General features: G+C 53.5%; 1 protein-coding gene across 4 annotated transcripts in view; it reads right to left on the reverse strand.

Moving 5' to 3' along the window:
• Positions 1-6,523, reverse strand: part of PROX1 (prospero homeobox 1) — a 49,901-nt gene extending 43,378 nt beyond the window's left edge. For 2 of the 4 annotated variants that reach the window (XM_088161188.1, XM_088161185.1), the window contains exons 1-2: positions 6,138-6,295; positions 5,793-5,917 (exon numbers count right to left, since the gene is read on the reverse strand). The gene's annotated coding sequence lies outside the window, so the exon portion shown is untranslated. Of the gene's footprint in view, positions 1-5,792; positions 5,918-6,137 lie in introns of all 4 variants that reach the window. The other 2 variants (XM_088161186.1, XM_088161187.1) reach the window with 2 other exon arrangements.
• Between the last annotated feature and the right edge of the window lie 2,767 nt (positions 6,524-9,290).

Genomic DNA, 9,290 nt, shown 5'->3' on the forward strand with positions numbered 1-9,290 from the left:
ATGCAAATAGGCATAATTTCAGCATGAAATAATCTGTAAAATCAAGACAGTAGTCAATGCTTAGTTTGCAACTAGGATGAAAAAAAAGAAAGCTTTTAATACTTAGAAGCATTATGTTTATTTTGCAGCCTTTGCTCATGTATTCTGGATATACTAAAAGAATTTTCACAGATTTGGTGTCAGAGAGAGTTATGCAAGGGACATGATGTTTGTTTACATTTACTGGTTCCTTGCATACAGGAGAGCAAAGAATGATAAAAAATACATTAAAACAAAAAAAGTCATTAATTCAGATATGAAATCCAAAGCCTCACTGTTATCAGGTCATTGTCGTTGGAGATCTTTTCTTATCAAAAAGCACAGTAAGCGAGTTAAGTTTGGCTACCTCATGATGATAATCACAACATAACAAGGATTTCTGCTGCAGGGGCCCAATTCTGCCACCAGCACACCAAGGAGCATCCCACCCTGCAAGCAACACCTCTGGAGTCCAGGGATACCAAAATCCTGTTAGGTGTGAGGGTCAGGGTCAGGCCCTGCTTGGCAGCATGTAAAACACTGTCTCCTGCTTTCTCCCAACTGATGCAAATGGAATTTTTCAGGGGGCAGAATCAGGCCTTAAAATTAGACTATCACCAAAAAGCCCCAAAAACCTGAGGAATATCAGAAGGGTTGTTTCGTAAAGAACTGGCCAAGTCCTCAGGGTGGAAAGGGTTGACCACCACCAGGGCTTTTATAGAGGTGACACTGGCACAGAATAAGCCAGGGTAGAGTTTGACCTTTCAGTCCAGTGGTGTTCATTTGAAAGCGATCTAAACTAATTGAAAGACAACTGAAAGGGCTCCTGCTTATTTCACCTAAGATATTCTGAAGGAATCCACCATAAAGATAGTACTTGCCAATAGGAAAAGAAAACAAATCACAAACAAAACCCACCAACACCGAAAACCTTCACGTTTTTCCTTCCTTTTCTGTAGACAAGCTATGCTTGATTGAGAGCCAGCAACTCGTTCCCAGACTCACACCAAAAACCTCATGTCAGGTTACAAGTTTTGCACGTTTCCCAGAAAATTCGAGGTGCCTGACCACTGTTTCCCTGTCTCTTGCCCAATCCCAACCAAGGACACACATGGGGAGGGCTTGCTGTACCCTTGAGTCAGCAGCTCAGGAAATAGGCTGTCCTGCGCCAGGTTGGAAGGTCATTGCCATGCATCCTTCCTCCCCAGTGTCCATTTCCCTCCCCAAGCCCCCGCACCAGCCGCTGCTCCACAGCCCATTTCTGCCACCACAAACATGTGGCAGGAGGTGCTCCAGAGCGATGTCCCCTCCTTCCCTCCATAGAAGCTGAAAGCATCCGAGTTATCGTACACTTAACCTGGGTATTAAGCAACATCTCCCATTTGCCCTGGTGTTATCCTGAGCCTACAGGCTGCCAGCTTTAAGGCTTACGTGCCTTTCGGCTTAAATATGAGAAATAGTTCTACTTTAGCCTGACAAAACAGAACGGGTATTGAATGGCCAGTTAATATTTCATTCTCAGAGGACCAAAACCAATTTGCACCTCAAGAGGAGTGGAATGGCACGTAGAGCGGGATGCAAAATCCCAGCCACGACAAGCAGAATTCAAGACTGATTAGATTAGAACTGAATAAATAAGGAAATCTTGGGGAGGGGGAGAAATAATTAGGAAGTGTGTGTCCTTTACACAGCATCACTACTTTGGCTGCACATTGTCTCAAAACTATATTTCATACATCTAAAGTCTCTGTACAGCTCTCCAGGAAAACAGAGCTGGCAAGATAGGCTTTGGTTGCCAAGATGCACGTAGAAATCTCCAGAAGCACCATTTCTTTCTGAATGACAGAGTTTTAAATTTGTGAAGGTTAAATTTGGTTTACGCATCGCTTTTGATACTCCTCGCATGCCAAGTGTAGTTCATGTTAAATTCGCCGGCCACATCTCAAGCCTCAACTCGCACAACGTGGCTTCCCCAGAAACCAAACGTTTTCCATGCTGATGGAATTAAAAATCCTAGCAAGGGCCTCAGCACTTTCTATGTCCATCCATAAACATAGCAGTAGTATTTTATTTACAAATTTACTTTCAAATCTTTTGTTTGAGGGGATATGATTACAATGTAGCTATGAATAACCTCTTAACAGCACAGCAGCTACAGACATGGGTTTATTTCATATCCATTTGATATGCATTGACATTTAAAATGGAAACAGATTAATTTCTAAGTCTCCAAGAGTTACTGTTACCAAACCTTTGGCTAGAATGGTCTGTCAAAATGAGTACGATGTCAGGTATTTAACCATACTCACTATGAATAAATCAATTTTGGTAATCAATTTTGTTAACTCATCTTGATCTAGAAAGACGCCTGATCATTTTCTCCTAGATTAATTCAAGCACCTACAGGATGCAAAGAAGATGCAAATTCAAACTCGCCCTCATCAGCCCCTTTGAAGAACCCTAGCCTAACCTAAACAGCCATTAAATACACAGCAGAAAAGTGCTAAACTTGATGGATATGCCTGGATGAATTCAAGGAGATATCAGTTTATACAGCTGAAATAGTTCCCATCTTTTCACAAGCCGACTACTTTTGTTGGTCCAGCGTCTGCCTGCTTCATGTCAGCCCATTATGCCAATACCACACAAGAAATTTAACATGCTTCTGCTAATAGAAATATTTAGATCTTTCACTCTAACACGCTACACAGGGTATGGCTTTGCCAGAATCAGCCAGGAAGGACAGGATGAAAATTATTCTAGTCAACAGCATTTCATGCACAAAACCACAGCTAAAATTTGAAGAACAGATGACATCTGTTCACCATATCTGTTCAGTGCTAAAATCACATCAGCCACTAATGAGAAAGTGCTACCTTTTTATACAGCTCTGACACAAGTTTTCTTGGGAGAAAGTACTGCCTTTTTGTACAGATCTAACACAAGTTTTCTTGAGAGAAAATGTTATCCAACTCCCTTAGTCGAGATGTCTATCAAGGAATTTGAAACAAGGCAGAAAGGACGAGGAACTATTTGGGCAGTAAAAAACTACTTTATTAGGATTTCTCCATAAGAAGAAGCAGCAGCAAAAAACAGTGCCCAATTTACTTCAAAATTATGCTGCTTGCTTTTTAGCTTTAGAGAAAAAAGCACCTCTTGTTTTATGAACCTGGTGATACCCAGGGCCCAATAGAGCAAGGTATTCAGCAATTCCTATGAATGCCAAACATCCACAATTTCCATCAGCTACAGAGTTCAGTAACAGGAAGGATTCGGCATCTCATTAGTTCAGGCCTCTAAATTGGGGAGATGCAGGGCCCTACATCATGTATCCGTGCTCGGCACTGCTGGACGACACACAACTTTTTGAACAAGAAAAAGAAATCAAGCTGCTTAAAGTAGAAAACTGAAAACATTTTCCCCCTCTCAAGCCAGTTTTGGTCCTTGTTATTTCACTGACCATGAAGAAAATAACTCACATGGCCTCTGTGTAAAGACAATACTGAAAGATTCTCAAGATTCCTACTATAAATTCAGCCCAAGTTTTCCAATATACTATTTTTTTCCATGCTATGCAATGTCATTAAATCACAATTCTTAAATTATTTAATTTAGCAGTTAGGCTGCACTTTGAGTCAGAATAAATCACTATTTAGAGACTACAAATTGCAGTATTTACAATTCTGCCCTGAATAAAATTAAACATTTCCATTTGAAAATGTGTCCATTCTTACGAACATCCCAATTTATCAAGCAATCATAAAAGAGATAAGTTATATAAACTGAGAGGCCTCAGACTTCAGCTGAGAGGGAAGTTAACTGTTTATACCGTATCAGCGAACGCAAGATACTCTACAGAATAATTTAATAGGGAGCTGTTAGTGAAAAGTATATACATTGTACTTTTTATCACAGTTCAACTCCTGAAATGTTGATAGTCTGCCTACCCTTGAGTATTAATAAACGTTTCACAGTATGTGACATCGCTACTAAAGGTAAGGTCTGGACAAAAAGCACATAAAATAAATGCAAAATGGGCTGCAGTGGTTGTAAACTTTATGTGATTGACGGCAACTCAGAGAAAAACTGCGAGAAGACATAAAGGATATTGTACCACATGCAAATGTACGGCTAAGGAAACTGCCTCCGTATAATTCATCCTGCATACTGCCAAACCTCTACAGGCGATGGAAGTGACAAATAATCTGAGCTTTTACACCTCGCGGTGACACAAACATGTTTCTGTACCCCGCGCTCAACAACACAGCACCTTCTGCCACCAAGCTATGGCCACAGATGCGTGGATGCGTTCCACGTGCTCCCCACCCGTTCCCAGACCCGGATGATGGGTTTGGGGTGACACTCGCCATACAGCCAGAAACACCGCAGGGTCTGCTGAGCGCTCGGGACCTGTGGGAAACTAGCGGCTTTCCAAAGCTCGTCCTGGCAACTTTTGCCCGACATTCAAGGGCACCTCTAGTCTGCAGCCATGTCCCTTGTCAGCCCTGACCGAAATCCCCTACTTTGTCAAAGACATTAAGTTAATATCCCGCGTACCTGCTCTTCCGCGGCCGGGGCGCAACAGCACGAAAGCGACGCCGGCCCCTCGGGGAGCTCCATCCCGCCTCGGCCGCGCCTCCCGCGCCCCCCGCAGTGCCCGCGGACACTGATCCCGCGCCGCTTCCCGCTGCTGACCCCGGGACCCCGGCTCTCCCGGCGCGGGGAGGCGGCGGCGGCGGCCGGGACCCCCCGCGTCCCGCTCCGCACCTGCCCCGGCCCCGCGCACCTGCCCCGGCCCCCCGGCCCTGCCCTGCCCCACCAGACGCCGCGCAGCGACCACGGGGGCTCCGCGCAACTTTCCGCCTCTCTGCAAAGAGCCGCGGGCCCCGGGGCGGCCCCGCTCCGCCCCCGCGGAGTGCCCGGTGCCGGGGAGCTGTGCCCCGGGAGCCCGTCGGGCCGCCCGCTCCTGTCGGGCCCCGCGATCTCGGCGCCCCCCCAAGCCCGGGCCGCGCCCCCCCAGCGCTGCCCTGCGCGCCCCCTCCGCGCAGGCCCCACGCCCCCCAAGCACCGCTCCCTCCTGCGCTTTAACTCCGTGCAAACACATGGCAAAGTGAGCCGGGTCACTCAGCCGCTAAACAAAAAATCGAAAAAGCCAAGAAAGATCTCCATCAACGGCTAAGAAAGAATTAAATCCCCCCCGGAGGAAAAAAAAAAAATCAGCAAACAACAAGCAAACAAACAGAAAGTACCAATAATCCTAATCTTTTCCCAGATCAAGGCTCTTATCCCGCGACTTGCATTTGATCTCTTCTCATGTGCTCGCTACCTACCACTCAAATCCCATTTTCTATACATTTCCACGATTCGCAGCTCGTCCCACGCTCGGAAATGAAAAAGTAATTGCAAGGGTAAGAAGAGTAAGAATAAAAAGTCCCTGTCCTTCCCGGCTTGGGTTAAAAAGGAGAAGTAGCGACATGCAAATGACAGGCAAATTGGAAGAGACAAAAAGCAAGGCAGCTATAATAAACAGGACAAAGAGGAGGCTCGGAGGAGCGGAGCAGGAGTTTAAAGCGGGGATGGGGAACTTCGGCGGGGACGGTGGGAGAAAGAAGCTCGGAACAACAACAAGAAGCCAAATACTCGCTGCGTTTTCTGTCCCCGCAAAACTGCCCTCCAACCCACGGAATAAAATAAAGAGCGGTCCACAAAAGGTGGCAGCGAGAGAGCGAAGGGGAAGGGGGGAAGGATCACCTAACAACGAGCAGGTCACTTACTCTTCAGCCCTGGGCAGGCTACGGTGAGCGCTCCATCGGGCTCCTTACCGCTCACAAATCCTTACCGCTTTATCTACCGGGGAATTAAAACTACTCAGCTAATAAAGTCACTGCAATTTTGCCCCCTGGAAAAAGAAGCACAGGTTTGATAACGGTGATCAATATTTTGCTGGGGATTTCATCACCGCCCCCCTCCCCCCGGACCATTTAGAGCAGCCCAAGCAAGTGCGAATTTAGGGGTAAAAAAAAAATAAAAAAAATAAAATTTAAAAAACCCGAAAGACCTGAAAAGGCCGAGAAAGCGGGGAGGGACGGAGGGGGCGCGGAGGGGGAGCGGGTACTTACTCGGTGCAAAGGCGACGAAACTGAGCCTCGCTTTTTTTTTTTTGCCGGTGGAACGAGAGAGAAAGGGCGACACGCACACGCACATGCACACACACACACGCACACACACACCACCCGCGCCCCGCACACGCACACACGCACACGCGGACACGCGCGCGTAGCCGGCAGCCCCGCCGCTGATGAATATGATAATCGCGCCGGGGAGGGCGAGCGCGGGCGGGAGTGCGGGCGGGCAAGCGGCCGCGGGGCTGCGGGCCACGAGAAGAGCGGAGCGGCGCGGAGCGGAGCGGAGCGGGGGCGGCGGGAGCGGCGCGGGGCAGGGCTGGGCTGGGCTGGGCTGGGCTGGCCGAGCCGAGCAGCGCTCCGCACCGCCACAAGATTTACTTTAAGACACAGCTGAAGGAAACAGGAAGACTAGACGTCACACTCGGAGTGACGTGGGCCCGGCCCGGCGCCCAATCGGGAGGCTCCTTGGGACGGACGGGGGGGACGGGGAGAACTTGGCAGGAGCGGGGAGAGAGGAGAGGGGAGCGCGGGGGGGTTAGGGTCGCCCCGCCCCGCCCCCGCGGGAAGGTGGCGGCGGCCGCGCACCTGCGGCAGGGACGGACGGACGGACGGGCGGACGCGGGGCGGGAGCGCCGGCAGAAGCGGCCCGACGGGGCGCCCCGCTCACCTCTGCCGCGCACCGGCAAGGGGCGGACAGCAGCCGCCCCGCGTGGAGAGAGAGGGATGGGTGACAAAGTTTAGGAGAGTCACCCCCGCGTGGGCGGCGGCTGCTCTGCGGTGCCCCAGGCGGTAAAGTTTTCCACGCGTGAAAGCTTAGGCAGAGCAGTGTCGGGGCCCCAGGGTGCGCCTCTTTCACGTGTAAAGCATCGGGCAGTGGAGCAAACCCGCGTTTGCGGACGCTGCCGCCCCACGCGGGTCACAAACTTTAGGAGAAACGGGCCCGCGGCCGCCCAGCCCCGGCACGCCGTCCCTCGCCGCAGTCCCGCGGCAGCGGCTCCGCCGCGCGTCGCGGGGCTGTCAGCAGGAGCCGCGCGGGCATTTTCCACGTGGGAGGCAGGAAATAAACACGAAATCGAGCATCAGGTTGCGGCGCGCAGAATAACCGGTGGTACTGACACACGGGTCTTCGGTGCTGGCGGCCCCGGCCCCCTGCGCGGCACGACCCAAGTTTAGGTTAGCTTAACCCTATCTCATCCTGCTCTCGGCCGGCTCTGGTGGAAAGCTTGGGGGTAAAAAAATCACTGGGAGATAAAAAACCCAGAAAAGTGGATTTCGGCAGGTCTGGGCTGCGATCCGGACCGAAACCTGTCGGGCGCGCTCTGTCCCGCCTGACCACGGCTTTCCGCGGCGCCGGACAGGGAGCACCCGCACCCCGGTCCCGGCTGCTGTGGAGATTTGCCCGGCCGCTGCCGGCGGGAAGGCGAGGCTGAGCGAGGGGAAACAGCCTCAGGCTTGCGGACAGAGGGGGATACACCAGGGAGAGGGAATAACGTCCTGCGGAGGGCCGGGCGGCAGTGGAGCGCTGCAGGGCACTCGGCGACAGGTAAGGACGGCGCTGCCTCGCCGGGCCCGTCCGTCCACGCCCGCCCCTCGGGGCGGCGGGAGAAGGAGTCCCGAGTGGAGGGGAGAGCCCCGATGGGGCGAGGGCAGCCAGGGCAGGCGCACCAAAACTTGCGCTGCCACTCTGTGCCAGCGGCGAGGGGCCGGGCCACACCTCGCCCCCTGCTCGCCCTGCTGCTGGAGCCGCGGCTGAGGCGGGCAGCAGCTCCGCTAGTCCCGCTTCCACTGAGAGCATCCGCCTCACTTAGAGGGGAGCCGTGGCGCCGAGCCCCACGCCCGGGTGCGGACAGCAAGTGTGCTGAGAGGACTGCCCTCAGTGCCAAAAGTTTGGGAGCCGGCCCGGGCAGCAAACCCGCCCTCCGGGGCCAGCCCTGCCCTGCCCACGGGGGCGAAACGCGTGTGCCCCGCACCGGCTCCTCTGTGCCCGCCGCCGGGGCCCGGCTGGCCGCCGCCTCGGGCCGGGGGGCGGCTCCGCGCTGCCTCCGTGGCCGGGAGCGGGTCCTAATGAGTAACCCGACAACCCGCCCGCAATCGATCGCTAAGAAATCGCTCGGGACCGGCTGAAGCGACTGCCGGAGCTGTCGCAGGGGAGCCGCTCCGAGTTTAAAAAATTACATGTCCCTGCCGGTGTCGGGATCGCGAGAAGATGCGGCTGGCAGCCCTCGCCCTAGAGCCCGGTACCCGTGCGAGGCGAACCCTTAGGCGGCGGCGGCGGCGCCCGGCCCGTCGGGGCTCGCAGGCGGAGGGCGGGCGGGGGTTCTGCCGCTCGGAGCGCGCTGCTCCCCGGCCCCGCGGCACTGAGAGAGCCGCTCCTGGCCGGGAACCCTCGCAAAAGCCCTGCTGTGCCGTGCCGCCTTCCGAGGCCCGGCCACAACCCCGCGCTGTGAGTGACCGCGAATCCCCGGTGTAACGGGGCGCATCCCGGGACGCTGCGCTGCTGGCGCTTTGCTCCCGCAGTCCGAGCACTGGGCGGCCCCGCATCGGTGCCCGGTGCCCGTGGCGCCCTCCAGGCCCGCGGAACAGCTTTGCCGAGAATTATTTTAACGTGACACCTTTGGAAACAGGGGCACCGGGCCCTCCGCCGCCGGGGAGCGGCGGGGCTGGGGCGACCCGACGGGAGTGGCCGGGACTGCGCTGCGCTCCGCGGGCGCGGAGGGGCAGCACGGCCGGACCGGGCCACGTCCCTGCGGGCTCTTTCGGGGCTCGGCTGGCCGGGGTGACACGCTCAGCCTCCCGGTGTGGCTGTAAGTGCTGCAGGGGATGCGAGACAAGGGTGAAGAAGTGTGTCTGGACGCAGGGGGAGATAGGCTAAATTTGGCAGGGGAATGTCTCGCTTGGACTCTTTCCTTTTTTTTAATTTCTTTTTTATTTTCATTTATTTTCTTTTGTTTGGTTGGTTGTTTTTTTTTTGTTGTTGTTTTAAAGGACACCGAGATACTCGTAGAGAAGAAGCGGAACCGTGAAAAAGCAAATAAATAAATAAATAGCTGCCTCTGACACTGTGCTTCTCACCACCGGGACTCGCCTAAACTTGAACCACTGTTAATTTACCCAAAAGAGAAACTGAGGCTCTGGGAGTGAAGCGAT

This window comes from Sturnus vulgaris, chromosome 3, assembly GCF_052056855.1.
Source record: "Sturnus vulgaris isolate bStuVul1 chromosome 3, bStuVul1.hap1, whole genome shotgun sequence".
NCBI lineage: Eukaryota > Metazoa > Chordata > Aves > Passeriformes > Sturnidae > Sturnus > Sturnus vulgaris.